Below are 17,832 nucleotides of genomic sequence, written 5' to 3'. Positions count from 1 at the left end.
CAAGTGGAAAGTACAATTAACAGAGCTAGAGCCAGGGTACCAGAATGACTAAGAATGACATGAGCAAACTAATTTGTTTGTAATTAATAAATTAAGGGGAAGGGAGAGAAGTACTAAAAGTAGTCTTTTTTCTAAAGACCATACACTCAATATCCTATTTTTCATTGCTCCATATTTCACTGCCCACCATTCTAAGTTGCTTACCAAACTAGAAGTCTGTACTTTACTTTTCATCACTTCTGCTCACACAACTGATATTTCTAAAGTCCAGTCACATTCACAAATGCTGGAACGACCACACACTGAAGAACTGCACTGTACATTGACATATTTTAAGATACCTCCAGAAGTACCAATGTCTAAATCTGAGGGTTCCCTGTTAACTAAGAACTCAAAATGCGAAATAAATAAAACTTCTAAAGTTACAAATTTGTCAAAAGAATAGCTTAAACATGCTTTTCACTAATGAAATAACAGGAATTTTTACCTTTCAATTTTTAAAAATAAGTAGCAACAACCAAAGTGTACTGAGTCCTGTCTTCTCTCAGAGGTTGCCTACCTCCATGGAGCCTGTATCTTAAGACTCAAATTCTCTTTTGAATTTCAATTTCAAACTGGGTACACTTGAAGAGCCAGATTTTCACAACAGTGACTCCCAGCAACTCCCCTCAAAACCTCCCTAGTTTCCTTTAAACTCTCAGATCCTGCCTTACCTGTATTATTACCAGCCTCCTTGTGTCCAGTCTCTTTCTTCCTCAATTCATTCTGAACTCTGTAGCTAGATTCAACTTCCAAAATATGTCATTTTCCTCCTATCAAAACTTCTTGCACTCTTGAATAAAGTCTATACTTCTCAATCTAGCATTCAATGAGTTCTAAAGCCTAGCCCCAATCAATCTTTATGGCCTTAATGCCACATTTACTAATTATATAGGCTCAGGCTTCTGTCAAATCAATCTCCTGTTCTCCAACTTGTCCTGAACTTTCTATCTTGGCTCATTCCATTCCTACCAGAAAGAATGTCTACTACCACCCTGGCTGGGTAGCTCAGTTGGTCAGTGCATGGTCCCAGTGTGTCAAGGTTGTGGGTTCCATCCCGTCGGGGCATATACAAGAATCAATCAATGAATGCATAAATGAGTGGAACAACAAATCGATGTTTCTCTCTCTCCCCCTCAAAATGAATGAATGAATGAATGAATGAATAAATAAATAAATAAATAAATAAAAATCAATAAGTAAAAAATACAAATAAAAAGAATGTCTACTACCACTCCCCTCTAGCTGCCATTGCTCAAGGCCATTTTGCATTCCTCAAGGCCATTTTGCATTGTCATGTAGGCAAGGCCACACAAATGACATCTCTTGCCCCACCCACCAAAATTAGCAAAACGAAACACACAAAAATAAATTTAACAATAGCTAGTTTTTATTAAATGCCTACTACATGCCAAGCAGTCTTACACAATATTTCTAATCCTCTCAACAATCCTATGAAGTAGTTATTATTCCCCTTTTAACCCTTTGCACTCGCTTGCTTTTTTCTCTATTCCTTTATTCTAATGTTAACCGTGTCGAGTCACACTCGACATCTGAGTGCAAAAGGTTAAAGATGAAAAAGCCAAACTTCATAAATATCAAATCATATATATTTAGCAAGTTACCTTAAGTTACATACACAGTAAGTTGCCTCAAATCACAGACTTAGTAAGTGGCAAAGCAAGGATTTGAACCTAGGTTGCCTAACTCCAGAGCCATTGCTCTAAACACTAAGTATTTATTTTTTGTTCTGAATCATGTGACTAACCCACCCATGTATCTGAAATAATTTAGTTTTACTACATGCTATGAGCTTTCTCATGTTTGTCATTTTAGTAAAATGCCATTTCTTCCCAATAAAAAACAATGCTCAAATTGTAACTTCAATGAGTATCTTTTTATGGAACACTAGAGGCCTGGTGCAGTGGAGTCCCTTGGCCTGGCCTGAGGGATTGGGCTGAAACTGGCTGTCCAACATCCCCCGAGAGGTCCCAGATTGCGAGAGGGCGCAGGCCAGGCCAGGGAGGGACGCGGGAGGTTGGCCAGCTGGGGAGGGACCGCGGGAGGGCTCCAGGGCATGTCCAGCCCATCTCGCTCAGTCCAGAGCGGCAGGACCCCAGCAGCAAGCTAACCTACCGGTTAGAGCATCTGCCCCCTGGGGGTTAGTGCACGTCATAGCGAGTGGTTGAGCGGCCTTAGCATATCATTAGCATATTATGCTTTGGTTAGTTGAACGAACGACCAGATGACCAGACACTTAGCATATTAGGCTTTTATTATAAAGGATTTTTATCTAAAATATTTTCAAAGAAATTCATTCCAAACAACTTTTTCAAAGATGACTACAAATTACCAATCACACACTATAATGGTTTTATAAATTATTAATAATCTGAGGATTTTGTGGTTCCCACCCAAGAATTATAAAAGATATCTATCAAATTGGCAAAGATTGTAAAAACTAACCTACTCAATGCCACTGAAGATGAAGTGAGACACACTCTTATACACAGGGTAACCACCCTCTGATCCAGTTATCCCACTTCTGAGAATCTATCCTAAAGAAAGAAAGAAATACACAAAGATGCAATCAAAGATAAATGTACAAAAATGTCTGCCCCAGTATTATTTAAAACTCTAGGCCCGGTGCACGGATTCATGCACATTGAAAGGAAGTTAATTAGAAGATGGCCAGTGGGGCGAGACGAGGTGAGACAGGCTGGGCATGCCCTGGAGCCAACCTCCTGTGGTCCCTCCCCGGCCGGCCGCACCTGGGGAGGCACTGGGGCTCAAAGGGTATCTGCGGAGTGAGTGGAATCCCTCCGGCAGGTGGGGTCCCTCGGCCTGGCCTGCGGAGATCGGGCCAAAACCCGCAGTCCGACATTCCCCAAGGGGCCCCAGAGTGCAAGAGGGCACTCTGCAAAGTTGCTGTCGCTCGGCAGCTCCTGTGTTGAGCGTCTGCCCCCTGATGGTCAGTGCACGTAATAGCTACCAGTCGGACAGTCAAACGGTCGCTTAGGCTTTTATATATATAGACTAGCATTCCCATTGCAGGAAAAATCCTGCAATAGGATTTCCTGCTGCACTCTACCCCGCCTCCGCCCCGCCCTTGTCACCCGCCCCGCCTTCTCGGCCAGCCCGCCTGCGTTTCCCTTCACCCCCAGCCCTGACTTCTCTCCTCCCTTCTCCTCCCCCCCCGCCCCTGCGCCGGCTTGCTTGCTTCTTCGAAGCTTTACTCCCTTCTGCAGCTCTTGGCTTCTTTTGATGCTGTCTTGATATGCAAATTAGCCGCCATCTTTGTTGGGGGTAATTTGCATACTCGTCCTGATTGGCTGGTGGGCGTGGTGGGTGGGCGTGGCTTATGTGTAGCAAAGGTGCGGTCAATTTGCATATTTGTCTAATTGATTAGATAGTAATACTATAAAGAATCAACCTAAAAATCCCACACTAGGTTGAACATCAATATCCTGTTCAGAGAAAAAAGTAGTAGCAAAACAGTCTATATAAAAGCATAATTCCAATTTTTAAGAAGAAAAAAACTAGAAAAATGTACTAAATGTATTAAAATGTTACTATTAAAATGTTAGTAATCATTATCTCTAGATGATAGGTTTATAGGTGATTTTCAATTACTTCTTTCATTTGTGTTCTTTTCAAAATTTACCACAATGGAACATAAATTACTTTAAACTGGAAAACAATATTTAAGCAGTTATAGCCACTGAAAATGATCCTGAAACTAACAAGAGCATATTACTTGGAACAGAAACTACACGGACACTGAGGTGGTGGGGGCTTGCCCCTGGGGGTGGGAATGGATTGGGGGGGATCAATCGGGGAAAAGGAGGCACATGTAATACTTTAAACAATAAAAAATAAAATGAACATGATTCTATTTTAATTCTAAAATAAAAATACAAAATCTTACCTTATAATAGACAAATATGCAAATTGACCGCACCTTCGCTACGCCAAGCCACGCCCACCAACCAAGCCACGCCCATCAACCACGCCCACCAGGAAACCGTTGCAGGGACGATGGGGTGTGGCGGAGCCCAAGGCCAGGAAAGCCTTGAGGCCGGGAAAGCCGCCCAAGGCTTTCCCGGCCTTGGGCGCCAGCGGGGTGCCTGCACCGATCACAGGAGACCACTGGGGGTCAGCTCCTGCGATCGGTCGCAGGGACGCTGGGTGCGGCCGAGCCCAAGGCCGGGAAAGCCGCCCGAGGCTTTCCCCAGCCTTGGGCGCCAGCGGAGTGCCTGCGCCGATCGCAGGAGACCACTGGGGGTCGGCTCCTGCGATCGGTAGCAGGGACACTGGGTGCAGCCGAGCCCAAGGCCACCGCCCGGGGCCAAGCCCGGACCCTGAAAGAAGGCAGAAGGCGATGGCCACAGCCAAGGCCTGGGTCCCTGGTGCCGGCAAAAAACTGGTGCAGGCAGCCAGGTGAATGAAGGTCTATTGCATGAATCTTCGTGCAAACGGGCTACTAGTTTATTTATAAAACATATGTCGGGTTCTGACAACAAAATTACTAGACTGAATTCCTTAAATAGAAACTACAGTCCTCACATTTCAGTTGCCATCAAAGAGCCTAATAGTGGGTCACTCAAACATCGTTCAATGACTAAATCTAAAATCTACTAATGAGATTATGCAACATTTTCACCAGCATATGATGAAATTTAAAAGGTATTTCAAAAGGCATCAGTGATTTGGGCTAGATACTGAAAAGTACATAAAATCCATGATAGTGTTAAAATTCCAACTGCTAAAATAATTAAGTTATGGTTGCTTGCTTAATGTTTTATAATACTTGTCTAGAACAGAGTGATTCTACTTGTAAATGAATTTTAAAATATCACTGAAAATACAGTGAATGAATTTACTCTCTGTATTACACATCTGACAAATCTGAAATGTTCAATCTGCAATAAAAGAGAATTTCCTACTATTGCTAACTTAGAATCTCACAAACTGCTTTTGGGATTTGTCCAAAGAAACAGTTGTAGCCAGTTATTTGTGCCTCTCTTACAACCAGAACAAGTGAATACAACATTATATTGCAACAAACATGAACATTACAGGTATATATACTTAAGAGTTCAACATAACGTACTTCAAGTTTTAATTAATCCAACAGTGTCTTTATCAGTTACTAGAGGCCCAGTGCACGAAATTCGTGCATGGGGGGGGGGGGGGTCCCCTCAGCCCAGCCTGCACCCTCTCCAATCTAGGACTTGGATTGGAGAGGGTGCAGGCTTAAACCAGCAGTCGGACATCCCTCTCACAATCCTGGACCGCTGGCTCCTAATCGCTCACCTGCCTGCCTGCCTGGTCATCCCTAACTGCCCCCCCACCAGCCTAATCGCCTCCAACTGCCCCCCCCTGCCAGCCTGGTCACCCCTAACTCCACCCCCCTGCGGGCCTGGTCGCCTCTTACTACCCGCCCCCCTGCTGGCCTGGTCACCCCTAACTGCCCCCCCCCCCGCCAGCCTGGTCACCCCTAACTGCCCCCCCCTCACAGCCCCCTCTCCGGCCTGGTCACCCCACGCAGCCTGCTGTTCAGTCATTTGGTTGTCCCGCACTAACCCCCCTGCCGGCCTGGTTGTAGGCAGCCATCTTGTGAGGGTGTGAGGGTTAATTTGCATATTACCTCTTTATTATATAGGATAATGTGTAGTTTAGTATATTACTATTCTGAAACATGGCTTAATTTAAATATATCCTGAAACCTAACATGGGATTACATATTTAATTCCAAATTTGGTTAACTTTACCATTCTACACTTTGAACCGCTCTCTATCAATGTGAACTACTAAGTAGGCTAGAGATAGGAAACTATATCAGGGAAAACTAGATATGCAAAGAATTTTTTTCCCAGATTTATCTAATCTAAATTTGTACAGCCTAAATAAATAAGTCATTAGTAAAAAAAAAGAAAAAGAAAAAAAAGCCATTAACAATTGAAGTTAATTTCATAGAACATATTCAATCCTCCGCGTGTATATCATGGGCTTCTAAAAATTATATAAAGTGTTTATCTTAGAGCACTTATAAAAGTACACTATTTCTTGCTTCAACTTCTTCTTACTCATCACATACAATTTCCTTTTTTTGTTGGTACATGCATGTACCTTCTACCTCAAAAGGCCTATTTTCAAGCAGAAATGAGAGCATGGCATAGTTCTCTACTGAACTGCTTTGTTGATCAGAGTATCATGATAAGCTAAGCTTATAGCTTCAGTATTCATCTGGATCATTTAACTTGGAAACAAACTGCCCTCTTAACCAGTCACCTCAAAACTGTGTAAAGGGGATTGGACAGAGAGCATGTGAATCATTCTGTGCAAACCCATAACCACCATTACAAAAACTCAAAATGTAAATGGGCCAGTATTATCTCTGTGAACAGAGTGAAAAAGCACATAAAATCTACCCCAAATTTCATGCATAAAAAAGAGGGGGAAATGGATGCTTCATCTATCTCAGTAGGAGAGGGTGAGAGAGATAGAAACATCAATGATGAGATAGAAACATCAATGATGAGATAGAAACATCACTGACTGGCTGTCTCCTGCATGGCCAACACTGGGGATCGAGCCTGCAATCCGGGCGTGTGCTTCGACCGGGAATTGAGTGATGACCTCCTAGTTCAGTGATGGCGATCAGTGATGGTGAACCTATGACACGCGTCAGCACTGACACGCGTAGCCATTTCTGATGACAAGCGGCCGCATGCCGAGGATGAAACATTTGCTGCTCCTGAGGATGAAACATTTGTGACTAGAGTCTTGGAGTTAGTTTTTTCCTCAAAGTGACACACTACCTGAGTTATGCTCAGTTTTTTGGCGAAGTTTGACACACCAAGCTCAAAAGGTTGCCCATCACTGTCCTAGTTCATAGACTGACATAACAACTGAGCCACACCGGCCGGGTTGTGTTCCTAATATTAAACTCACCACCCCATTAATATATAAATGCTTTGTATGAGATATTTTTATTGAACTTCTAAAATGAAAATTTTATAACTGGGAGCTTAGGGAGTTATCTGAGTCTAAATAGACATTTGCTGGGTTCCTAGCATGTACAGACACAGTGCTAGGTGCTTGGAGTTCCCAGGTCATGCCAAATCAAGCTATCTGGATTTTAGAACTAGAAATGCTGAGCAATGCCCTCACTGTGGTATGATTTCTATCAAAACAGACCGGTAACACCCTCCTTTAAAAACTAAATAAAATTTCAAAGCTGTTATGCTGACCTTATTTAATAGAAACAATAGTTTCTGTGTTTTGAATAACTATAAAGAATTACAACAATTTAAAAATTCAACTGAGAGAGTCCTCAACTAAGTACTAGTTGCATAATTTATTGCAAAGAACAAAACAGGCTGTCACAGTTGTAAAATTCTAAAGACACACAGAACAGAAATCAAACAAACTGCAGATACCATTAAAAAAAAATCCCTTTGTAAGAAAAAAAAATTATCACTGAAAAATTAAATGCTTGCTTGGAATGCCAATTGTATATAAAAGGTCATCAACTGCCCTCTTAACCAGTCACCCAAAACTGTGTAAAGGGGATAGAACAAAGTTCGTGAGTATGAGTGAACACTGGCAGGATGTGAAGTTATTTAACTATCAGATTAAAAATTAAGACAGAATGTAAAGTTCCCTGAGGGCAGAGACCCTGTCTAATTCATCTCTCTATCCACAACCATTAGCTAATAATATATGAACTCTAAGTGAACTATTGGAAAATTAAACCTAACAATCTAAAATTGTCTTTAAAATATTAAATAATAATACTCAATGCAGATGACATTGCCATGAAACTTAAGATCAACAACTGTGGCTATCACTTTAACCTATTCTTTGAAGGAATTCACAGATACACCACCAAGAACACAAGTATATTCACATACTTTGATTCTGTAGTCCTTCTGGAAATCAATCCCAAGGAAATATTTCAAAAGAAAAAGTTGCAGACACAAGTGTTCGTTTTATTGTTATTTTAATAGGGGGAAAGGAAACTACCTGTATACACAACAGCAGATAGATGGACTAATTTGCAACCACTGAAAAAGATTTAAAATGAAGATTAACCTCCTGATCTGTCTTCCTGCTTCTCCTCTCCCCCATCCCAGCCAAGTTGGTTTCCACACCACAGCCAGAATGATTCTCACAAACTTGTCAGAATAGGTTTCTCTTCAACTCCAAACCCCCAATGGTTTCCCATCTCATTCATAGTAAACTTGAAAATTCTTGACCAGCCTATAAGGCCTTATGGTGGGGCCCCAGCTACTTCTCTAACCTCAAGTTCAACTCTCACTTTTCCTCTTGCTTACTGGCCTCCTAGTTTTTCTAAAAAAGGCAAAGTACACTGAGGGGTCTTTGCACTTGCAGTTCTCTCTGCTTGTAACCTTCTTCCCCAAAAGCCCACATCCTCACTTCCTTCAGGTTTCCGCGCTAGTCTCATGGCTTCCCTGCCTGTCCTTTCCGGACACTGTTTCTCTATCCCTCAGCCTTCTTTACTCTCCTGCACAGCTCTTAAAACTGGACATACTCTTTATGTATGTGGTTATGGCCCATCTCTCCTGATTGAATATACACTCTATGACAGTAAGGATTTTGTTTTATTCCAACAGACCTTCAAAAAGCACTCGTTGACTTAACATTGAATGCTGATACAATAATTATTAACTACATGAAATACCATGCATATAAACAAGCTCGGAAGAGAACAGGAAAACTGAACCATTTGATTTGTGAGCATTCTCAAGTGCTGTTCATATTGCTCAGAAGTTTATACAATAAAAATCATAAGTCCACCATGTTTATGATTTTGAGCTTCCGACTGCAGCAATCTTATTTCCTTGGAAGTCATCAGTAACTGTTACTGATCTGGTAACAGTTATTAAAATGAGAACTTTGCCCCATAAAACTGCAGTAACAATCACTCTTAAGTCTTGTTCCCAAAGACACAAAGTTTAATCTGTAAGTGTAAATACTGTCATTCCTAAGGACACACAGAAAATAAAGGCTTTTGAGCAACTGTAATATGGAACTGAATAATACTCAATTCCATCATAATAAACTTTTGAGACAAGTTTCCATTGGCTGGCTTTAGAAGGTCCCTGAAGCTGAATACAAAATTTTCTGCATGAATGCCTATTGCTATTTTTCTACAGTGTCTATATATTTCATTATAAACTCAAAGGTATCAGTGGCCTAGAAAAGGTCAAGAATTACTATTTCATATCTTGGAAGTGAAATGCAATATTCAAATGTAAGCTACTTGTCAAAAGAATAGAAGATACATAGTACCTAAGCACATGGTTGCAATCACTCAATTCATTCAAGAAATACCGAGTGCCTACCACACGCCACGCACCCTATGATCCTCAGAAACGTCCATCTAATCATAGTTTGCAGTACATAATTCAAAATACAGAAGAAACAAGATTCACTGAAACACCAGAATAAAAAAAAAAAAAGAATTTCAACCAACGCAAATATAATTTCAAGACAATAATAAAGGCACAGAAAGAGCTCGGGACCTGATCTAGTGCTTTTTTTTACGTCAAACTATGGCAGATTATCAATTACATCAAAAAGAAAAGAAAAACTACCCAGACGCATGCCCACCCCCACACGCTGACAGGAAACCAAAAGAAAGTTTCCAAATCCTGTTTCCAGCAGCATCCCTTCTGAGGCTGCCCTTCAGCGCGCTGGTGAAGGTAGGAGCCCCGCAGGAGCCCGGAGAGCTGATCCTCCACTCTGACTGTGACTAAAAAACAGAACGAATCCTCCTCCCACACCCAGGAAGCAGAAAACCGTGGCCACCTGTAAGGACGTGGCCCATTAACCTCCTGCCCTCTTACTCTTCTCTTTCACTTCTTATGCCCTCCTCCCTTCAAAGCAGTGACAAAACGATCCTCCCTCCCCTAAAGAAATACCTAACTGCTCAAGGTATTGGACTCCAAGAAGTCAAAAAGGCCCCCTAAACTCTGGTTCTTAGCCCTATGAGAAGACCCCCCCCCTTCTTTTTTTTTGGTTTTAGGGCACAAGTGTCTTCCCTCAGCTCTTTTCCCCATAGCAGTCAATTACACAATTCAGCTTAAGACACTGTCCCTTAACTTCCTGAGTTGAGGGGGCAAACGACACCCCTACCAGCCCCAGTTGGAAGGAAGACAAGCATCAGACGGACCTCGTCCCTAACAAAATTCAGGGAAGCAGAGACAGACCCCAGAACAGCAACGCCGAAAAGGCGGACACGCGGCATGCTACGGAAGACACCGGGGAAAGAGGGCGGGAAAGGGGCCGGGAGGTGGAGTGGGATGTAGAGATGTCAGCCCGGTGCACCGGGGGGGATAAAGGGAGCAGGGGACCCGGGACCCAGGGCCACGCTCCCGTCTCCCCGCACCTCCTAGCGCAGGAGGGGGGACAGAGAATTCAATCAACCCGCCACCCTTCTCCGCGTGCCCCCCAAAGGGAAAGCTGACCCTAGTCTGGGGACGGGCAAGAGGAAAAGAGAGGCGACGTCCAATCTCCTACATCGCCCAGGCGGCGAGGGGCGAGGGCACCGTCCGGGGAGATGGCGAGGGAAACGGGCTAGTGCCATGACACCTCCGGGAGTTGCAGGGTGGGGGACACAATGTCCTCTTTCTCTCCCACACCCGGCCCGGCCCCTCCCGTCCGTCTCCCGCAGGCCCAGCCACAGTCGACCGGCTCCGTCCGCGGGCGTGGTTGGCTCCGGCTCTGGCCCCGGCGGCGGCGGCGGCCGGGCCTCCGCGAGCCCTGGCCCCTCCCGCCGGCCAGGCCCCCGGGCCGCCGCCCCGGACACCGAGGGAGCGCGGAGAAGGAAGGGGGAGCCGGGGGACTGACCGGCGACAGGAGTCGCCTCAACCCCGGCCCGGCCGACCCGCGCCCCCCGCTCCCTCCGGGGTGGCTCCGGCTCCCCGCCCCTCACTCACCCCCCCAGTCCAGCGCCTCCTCCACCTCCTCCTCCTCCTCCTCCCTCCTCTCTGCCGTGGCTCCGGCTCTGGCTCTGCGCGGCGACGGCGGCGGCGGCGGCCTCGAGAGCGGCGGCGGCGGCGCCTCCAGAACGCGCACGCACGCAGCACGCAGCCCCGCCCCCTGCTCACGCCCCGCCCCTCCGAGTCCGCGTCGGCGAGGTTTTGGCCCCGCCCTCCTCGCCGCTTTCCGGACTCCGCTTAAAGGGGCCGCGCAGGAAGGGGTGGGGAGAGCATAGGACGGTGGGGGAGGTGTGGGCTGTCGTGGCTTAGCGGAGGATGGGATGTGGGGTTGCGTACAGCCGGAACTGAACTGAGGAAGGGTTTAAAGATTCAGGAGGCGTAGGACCTTGGAGGAAATGCAATCGTTCGACTAGTACTAATTGAACACCTAGTAGGTGCCAGGCACTGTTCTAGGCGGTAAAGCCATACATGGGCAAGCAGGGGCCCTTGTGAAGCTTGTCTTCTACTGAGGTAGGAGGGAGGAGACAGACAACAAACAAGGGAACAAAAATTTCAGGTATTGATAAGTGCTGTGAAAGAAATAAAGTCGGGAAGGGGGTGACTTTATCGCTGACCTGGTATTGCCAGGCCAGGGAGACCTCTGAGCATATGCACGAAGGATAGGATAGGCAGGAATAAGCCTAGCAAATAAATAAGGGGGAGGGGAGGGTAGCCTTTCCAAGCTGAAAGAACATCTGCATAAGCTCAGGTGGGAATATGCCTGGCATGTTGCAGGAACAACAAAGGCCAGCATGGCTGAGGAATCAGCCGGCCAGAGAGCAAGCTGTAGGCTGAGAGGTGGGGAAGTGCCAGATCCCATAAAGCCTTATAGGGCAGTCATAAGGGCAACAGAAAGCCATGGGAGGGTGAGCAGAGCAATGGCAGCGTCTTGCAGCCCTGACTGGTGTGGCTCAGTTGGTTGGAGCATCCTTCTTTGCACTAAAAAGTTGCTGGTCAGGGCACATGCCTGATCGTGGGCTCCATTCCCCACAAGGGGCCTGCAGAAGGTAGCCCATCGATGTTTCTCTCTCTCCCTCTCCCTTCCTCTCTCTCTGAAACATCAATAAAAAAATATTTTTTAAAGTTACTCTTGCTAATGTGTGTAAAATACACAACAGAGAAGCATGGGTGTCCTAAGGGAGACCAGTAAGGAGGTTGCAGTAGATTGGAATAGGGTGGGGGCAGAGATGGGGTGAGAAGAGGGCTCTTCAGACACATTTCGAACTGAAATGGATTTGTCAGAGTGTGTGAAGGAATGAAAAGATCATGGGTGATTCTTAGATTCAGGGCCAGAAGGAGGGGTAAATGGTGGTGCCATTTAATGAGTTTTGGAGGACTCAAAGAGAAAATACGGGGCGGCGGAAGTAGGAATTCTGTGTTGTACATGTTACATAAGGTGCTTGCTATCCGTCCAAGCGGTCATGGTGAGTAAACAACTGGATATATGAGTGTGAAGATACAAATTTGCGATCCATCAGCACACAGATGCTTTTTAAGCCTTAGGCTTACAGAAAATCACTTAGGGAGGGAGCGTCGCTGAGGGAGAGGGCTAACAGGAACTCCAACACTTGGAGATGAAGTAGAAAAGGAGGAGGAACACTTTGGAGAGGCTGGAATGTTGGAAGATAAGAATTGTTTTCAGGAGGTAGGAGGGATCAGGCTTATCAAACTGATGACATGAATAAGATGAGATCTGAGAGTCTGAAGGCTGGCTTTGGCCTGATGAAGGTGGCTGATGTCCTTGACAAAAGCAGTTTCAAAGGGGTCATCGGGGAGAAATGTGATTAGGGTGTGTTAACAGCGAATGGGAGGTGAGGAAGAGAAAGTGTTTACAGTGAGTCTAAAGAGCTCTTGAAGAGCTTTGCTGTAAAGAGCAACGGAGAACCCGCCCGCAGCCCGAGGATTACTTGGGACCAAGGGAGGGTATTTAAAATGGGAGATGTTTCCACCTGCTGGTATGCTGGATGATTCTCTGGGGCGGGGTGTGTGTGTGTGGGGGTAGAGTGATGGGGCAAAAGATAAGAAGAGACAACTGGAGAAAGATTGTCCTGGCGTAGGGGAGAAGCAATGGGCCCTAACAGAGAAGTGTAGGGATCGGCCGTGGCTGGGAGCAAGGACAGTGTGTCCACACACTATTTTTGGAGAGAAGGCGAAGTCTGTGGGTGGTATATCAGGTAGTCCATTGGGTGGCATGCTCAGGCTACCGTGGAGCAGAAGGGGGGCAGGTGGGACCTGGAATCCAGCCCCTGCTCTGCCAAGCAGACAGCGAAGCCACATCAACCCGGAGGAAGGGGTACCCTTTCTAATGGCTCCACGTAAAGCGGAGGGCGGGTGGCCTTTTAGCAATCACACACACACACACAGTGCACCCTTTCCCAGTTGGTACTGTACGTGCCAGGGTCTCACTGGGTTTGATGAGTTAGGTCTGGGCTGTGTGCTTTCTTTCACTCTATGTAATAAAGCTGTGAGTCGGGAGGGGCTGTTGGCTGTTTGAGGAGACGGGAGAAGGTGAGGGAGAATGCCGTGGAAGAGTGGAGAAGTGTAGCAGTCTGGACAATGCTGAGCGCCCTCTTGAGTTGGGGGTCCTCTCTTTAAAGTGAGACCACTCAGCAAGGTTGTGTGGTTTTTCTCCAGGCACATTCCACTGCTGGGGGTTGGAGAGGTGGGGGAGGAGAGCTGGATTTGACCAGGGCTGGGGTTTGCTGATGAAGGTCAGTGAGAGGGGGAGGGGAACAAGGAGAGGAGTGGTCACAGCCTTGGACCTTGGCATCTAAGCTGGGAGGGAAGAGAGGGCATGTCAGAGGGCAGTGGGGCCAATGGCTCAGCGGTCCCTGTGGGAAAGAGTAGGTGAAGAGGAAGCAATCAAACCAGCGGAGGCCAGGGGACTTTCCAAGGATGGGGCATGCGGAAGGGAGAGGGGAAGTGAGGGTATCTGATTTCTCCTCTCCGCTGAAATCCCGCTGTTTCTGTTTTTTACTCCTATGCTGCCTTGTCATGTATTTTGTGTATATTTTTTATTCCCGTTACTGAATAGGCCTCCTTACAGATCCTGTGTTTTAATTGTCAGTGTCGGTCTGGTGTCCGTTAGAGCCACTGCATTGAGTTGTACACTTTTGTGGAACCCGGAGCAGCATCACGAACCCTCAGTGAGAATGTCTGTCTCCCTGGGAGAAGCACAAAGCAAACCAAGCGGCAGCCAAAAAGCAATTATTTTGTGGCACTCCTGTCACAACTGAGAATTTCTTGAGTGGGGAGGCCAAGTTTGACGCAGAACTCTTGGAAAGGAAAAGGAAATGAATGAAAGAAGAAGAGCAAGCAGGAAAAAAAAATAACTTAAGTGGGAAACAGCTATTTGAAACAGATCATAATCTTGACCCATGGTATCCAGTTCTTGGCAGAGGCTGGAAGAATGTGGAGGTAGATGAGTCTTTATTCCGGGAAATGGATGAGTCGGAGCCAGAGGATGACGAGGACTGAGACAGTGACTTCACCCACCCAGGGACTAGCCCCTTGGCCAGAGAGGCGTGGCCGCCACAGCATCTGTGCCTATGCTGAGGGGGTGTTGGGTTTCCTTTTTTTTTTTTCCCCAAGAAAAAAACAATTTTCAGGGGAATATTTTCCTTATAACTTTCAGCATTGATCTTAATACACTGACCTTAAGTTAAAAAAAAAAAAAAGCCATGAGATTTTCTAACATGAGGTTCAAACTTTTGAAGAGAACAGACTATTTCTTTTCCTTCCAAATACTTCCCAAACTTAGGGTACTTTTACCACTCAGTTCTAGCTCGGAATCCTAGAGAGCGTCATGTGCTTAGAAACGCCAGGACCTGCCCAGTTACTCCTAGGGGCAATTTATGGAAAAGGCCTTTAAGGACCATTCAGATTGTGAAACAGATCAATAAAAAGCGGCTTCCATCTAATAAACGTTTACAAAATGTAATTTTAGACCTCAGACTCTTAGAAACCTGTGACCCAAGAGTAGAATTACATCTGCCATGGCCTGCCATGCCTAGTGTACTTTTCCTGTTGGTGCAGTGATTTTAAGAGCAAGGACAATATTTACCATATTTTATTTTTTTAATTACTTTATTGATTAAGGCATCACATATTTGTCACCAACCCCCCCATTAATATTTACCATATTTTCAATAAAAATATACTATGCACATGCAGCTGGTACCTTACACACATTTATTCAACACACCTTAGTGGAGTGCGTGCTACTTGCCAAGCATTTGTGCTTGTTGCTGAGGATGCAAAGATAGGAAAGATACGGTCCCTGCCTTCGAGAAGGTAAAACTATGACCTGACATTGGCATATCATTTTACAGTTTTCAAAATGATGCCACAGTACCTAATTTAATCCTACCAGCAATGCCACTAAAGTATGTATAAGTCTCCTTTTGCAGAGGGAAAAAGTTGCTCAGAGGGATTAAATGAATTGCACAAAAGCACAGAGCTACTCATTGGCAAGATCTCAAACTGGAACCTATCTTTAGTTGACAAAACATGGATTGAATTAGAATGTGATTTTTCCCGTGGAGAGGGACATCTATTTGGTTCATTACTATATTCCCAGAGCCTAGAAAAGTACCAGGTACTTGGTAGGTTCTCAATAAATATGTCAGGAGTGTGTGTATTGTGGAGAGGGAGGGAGGGAGGGAGGGAGGGAAAATGTATATGTGCTAACGTGATCTTTTCTATATTAGCTTAGTCCATTTGAGCTACTATAACAAAATACCACAGCCCGAGTAACTTATGAACAACAGAAAGTTCTTTCTCATGGTTCCAGAGGAATGTGTCAGAAATCAACGTGTCAGCATGGCCATGTTCTGGTTAGGGCCTTCTTTCTGGTTCATCCAGTGTCTTCTTCTTGTGTCTTCACCTGGTGGAAAGGGCTAGAGATCTCTCTGGAGCCTCTTGTATAAGGGCACTAATCCCACTCAAGAGGGCTCCATCCTCCTGGCCTAACCACCTCCCCAATCCCCATCTTCTAGACCATCATTATTGGGGAGTTAGAATTTCAATATATGAATTTTGGAGGGACACAACCATTCAGACCATAGCACCAATGCCACAATTCTGTACATTGTGGCATTGGTGCTATGCCATAGATAAGTACAGAAAATGAGAGTAAGCATTTAGAATGGTGGCAACTTGGCATTGCTGTGACATACAAGGGAGTGATCAGACTTGTCTAGTTGAGCAGGGTATAGACCAGTAGAAGTGTTGTCCAACTTGTGTGACTCACATGTGGTATGAGCTCTGTACTCATCATTTGGCATCTAATTTTTTTTAATCTTTTTAACTCCCCTCATTCATTTCTCCCACTCTCAGAACCCCTGCCTCTGGCAATCACCAATCTATTCTCTAGATCTATGAACTTGGTTTATTTTAGATTCCACATATAAGAGAGGTCATTTATCTTTCCACATATCATCCACATATAAGATGGTATTTATCTTTCTCTGCCTGATTTATTTAACTTAGCATATTGGCAGGATTTCATATTTTTATGGCTAAAGAATAGATATATATATACCTCTATATCACAATTTCTTTATCCATTCATTAATTGATGGGCACTTAGTTTGTTTCCACACCTTGGCTATTGTAAATAGTTCTGCAATGAACATGGACGTACACCTATCTTTTCAAGTTAGTGGGTGTTTTTTGTTGTTCTTTTATGTTTTTTTGTGTTTTTTTTTTTCAGTTAAATACTAAGAAGTTGAATTGCTGGATCATATGATAGTTCTATTTTTTTTTTTTTTTTGAGGAAACTTTCTACTGCTTTTCATACTGGCTAGACCAATTTACATTACCAGCAACAGTGCAAAGAGTTCCCTTTTCTCCACATTCTTGTCAACACTTGTCATTTCTTATCTTTTTGGTAATGACCATTCTAACAGGTGTGAGCTAATATCCCATTGTGGTTTTGATTTGTATTTTCCTGACAATTAATGATACTGAACATCTTTTCGTGTACCTATTGAACATCTGTTATGTCTTCTTTGGAAAAATGTCCATTCAGAGCTTCTGTCCAGTTTTTAATTGGATTACGTGGGTTTTTTGCTGTTTAGTTGTATGTAGTCCCAATTGTTTATTTTTGCTTGTGTTGCTCTTACTTTTGGTGTCAGATTCATAAGTCACCACCAAGACCTATGTCAAGGAGCTTACCGCTCATGGTTACTGATTCAATCTCCTGACCAGTAATGACTGCTCAGATTTGCTGTTTCTTCATGTTCAGTCTTGGTAGGTTGTATGCTTTAGGAATTTACTTATCTAATTTAATCCTAACCATTTTGGCCATTTTTCCACCCACCCTAATTTCCTCCTGGATATTCTTTACTCTTTCAGAAAGAGACTATTTCATGCCTTTGGAGTAAAAGAGTCAGCAACAGATTTGAAATTTTCTCTGTAAAAGCTCCCCCTCCCACCCCCTCACAGAAGCGATATCTAACATCTTATGCTCTGGAGGCATCATTACTCAGTAATTAAGCCAATGGGTCTCTGGAGTGAGACTGCATAAGTTTAAATGCAGGTTCTACTACTTATCAACCATTCGCCCTTGGACAAACTGCTTAACTTCTTGTAGCCTCAGTGTTCTTATCTGAAATATGGTACTGATAATAGGGTTTTGGTAAAAATTAAGTGATCAGGCATGTACAATGCTTTTCACAATGACACAATGTTTTTTACATTACAGTAAATATTATCTATCATTATTATTTCACTAGAGGCCTGGTGCATGAAATTCATGCACTCAGAGGTGGGGGGTCCC

At 44.5% G+C, this 17,832-nt stretch overlaps 1 protein-coding gene across 3 annotated transcripts in view; it reads right to left on the bottom strand.

Annotated features, from left to right (window-relative positions):
* Positions 1-11,123, bottom strand: part of RAP1A (RAP1A, member of RAS oncogene family) — a 54,623-nt gene extending 43,500 nt beyond the window's left edge. For 2 of the 3 annotated variants that reach the window (XM_054711415.1, XM_054711414.1), the window contains exon 1: positions 11,010-11,122. The gene's annotated coding sequence lies outside the window, so the exon portion shown is untranslated. Of the gene's footprint in view, positions 1-11,009 lie in introns of all 3 variants that reach the window. The other variant, XM_054711416.1, reaches the window with a different exon arrangement.
* Positions 11,124-17,832: the final 6,709 nt, after the last annotated feature.

Source organism: Eptesicus fuscus, chromosome 22 (genome assembly GCF_027574615.1).
Source record: "Eptesicus fuscus isolate TK198812 chromosome 22, DD_ASM_mEF_20220401, whole genome shotgun sequence".
Classification (NCBI taxonomy): Eukaryota; Metazoa; Chordata; class Mammalia; order Chiroptera; family Vespertilionidae; genus Eptesicus; species Eptesicus fuscus.
Note: the sequence above shows the minus strand (reverse complement) of the source record. Positions and strands in the feature narration are given on the sequence as shown.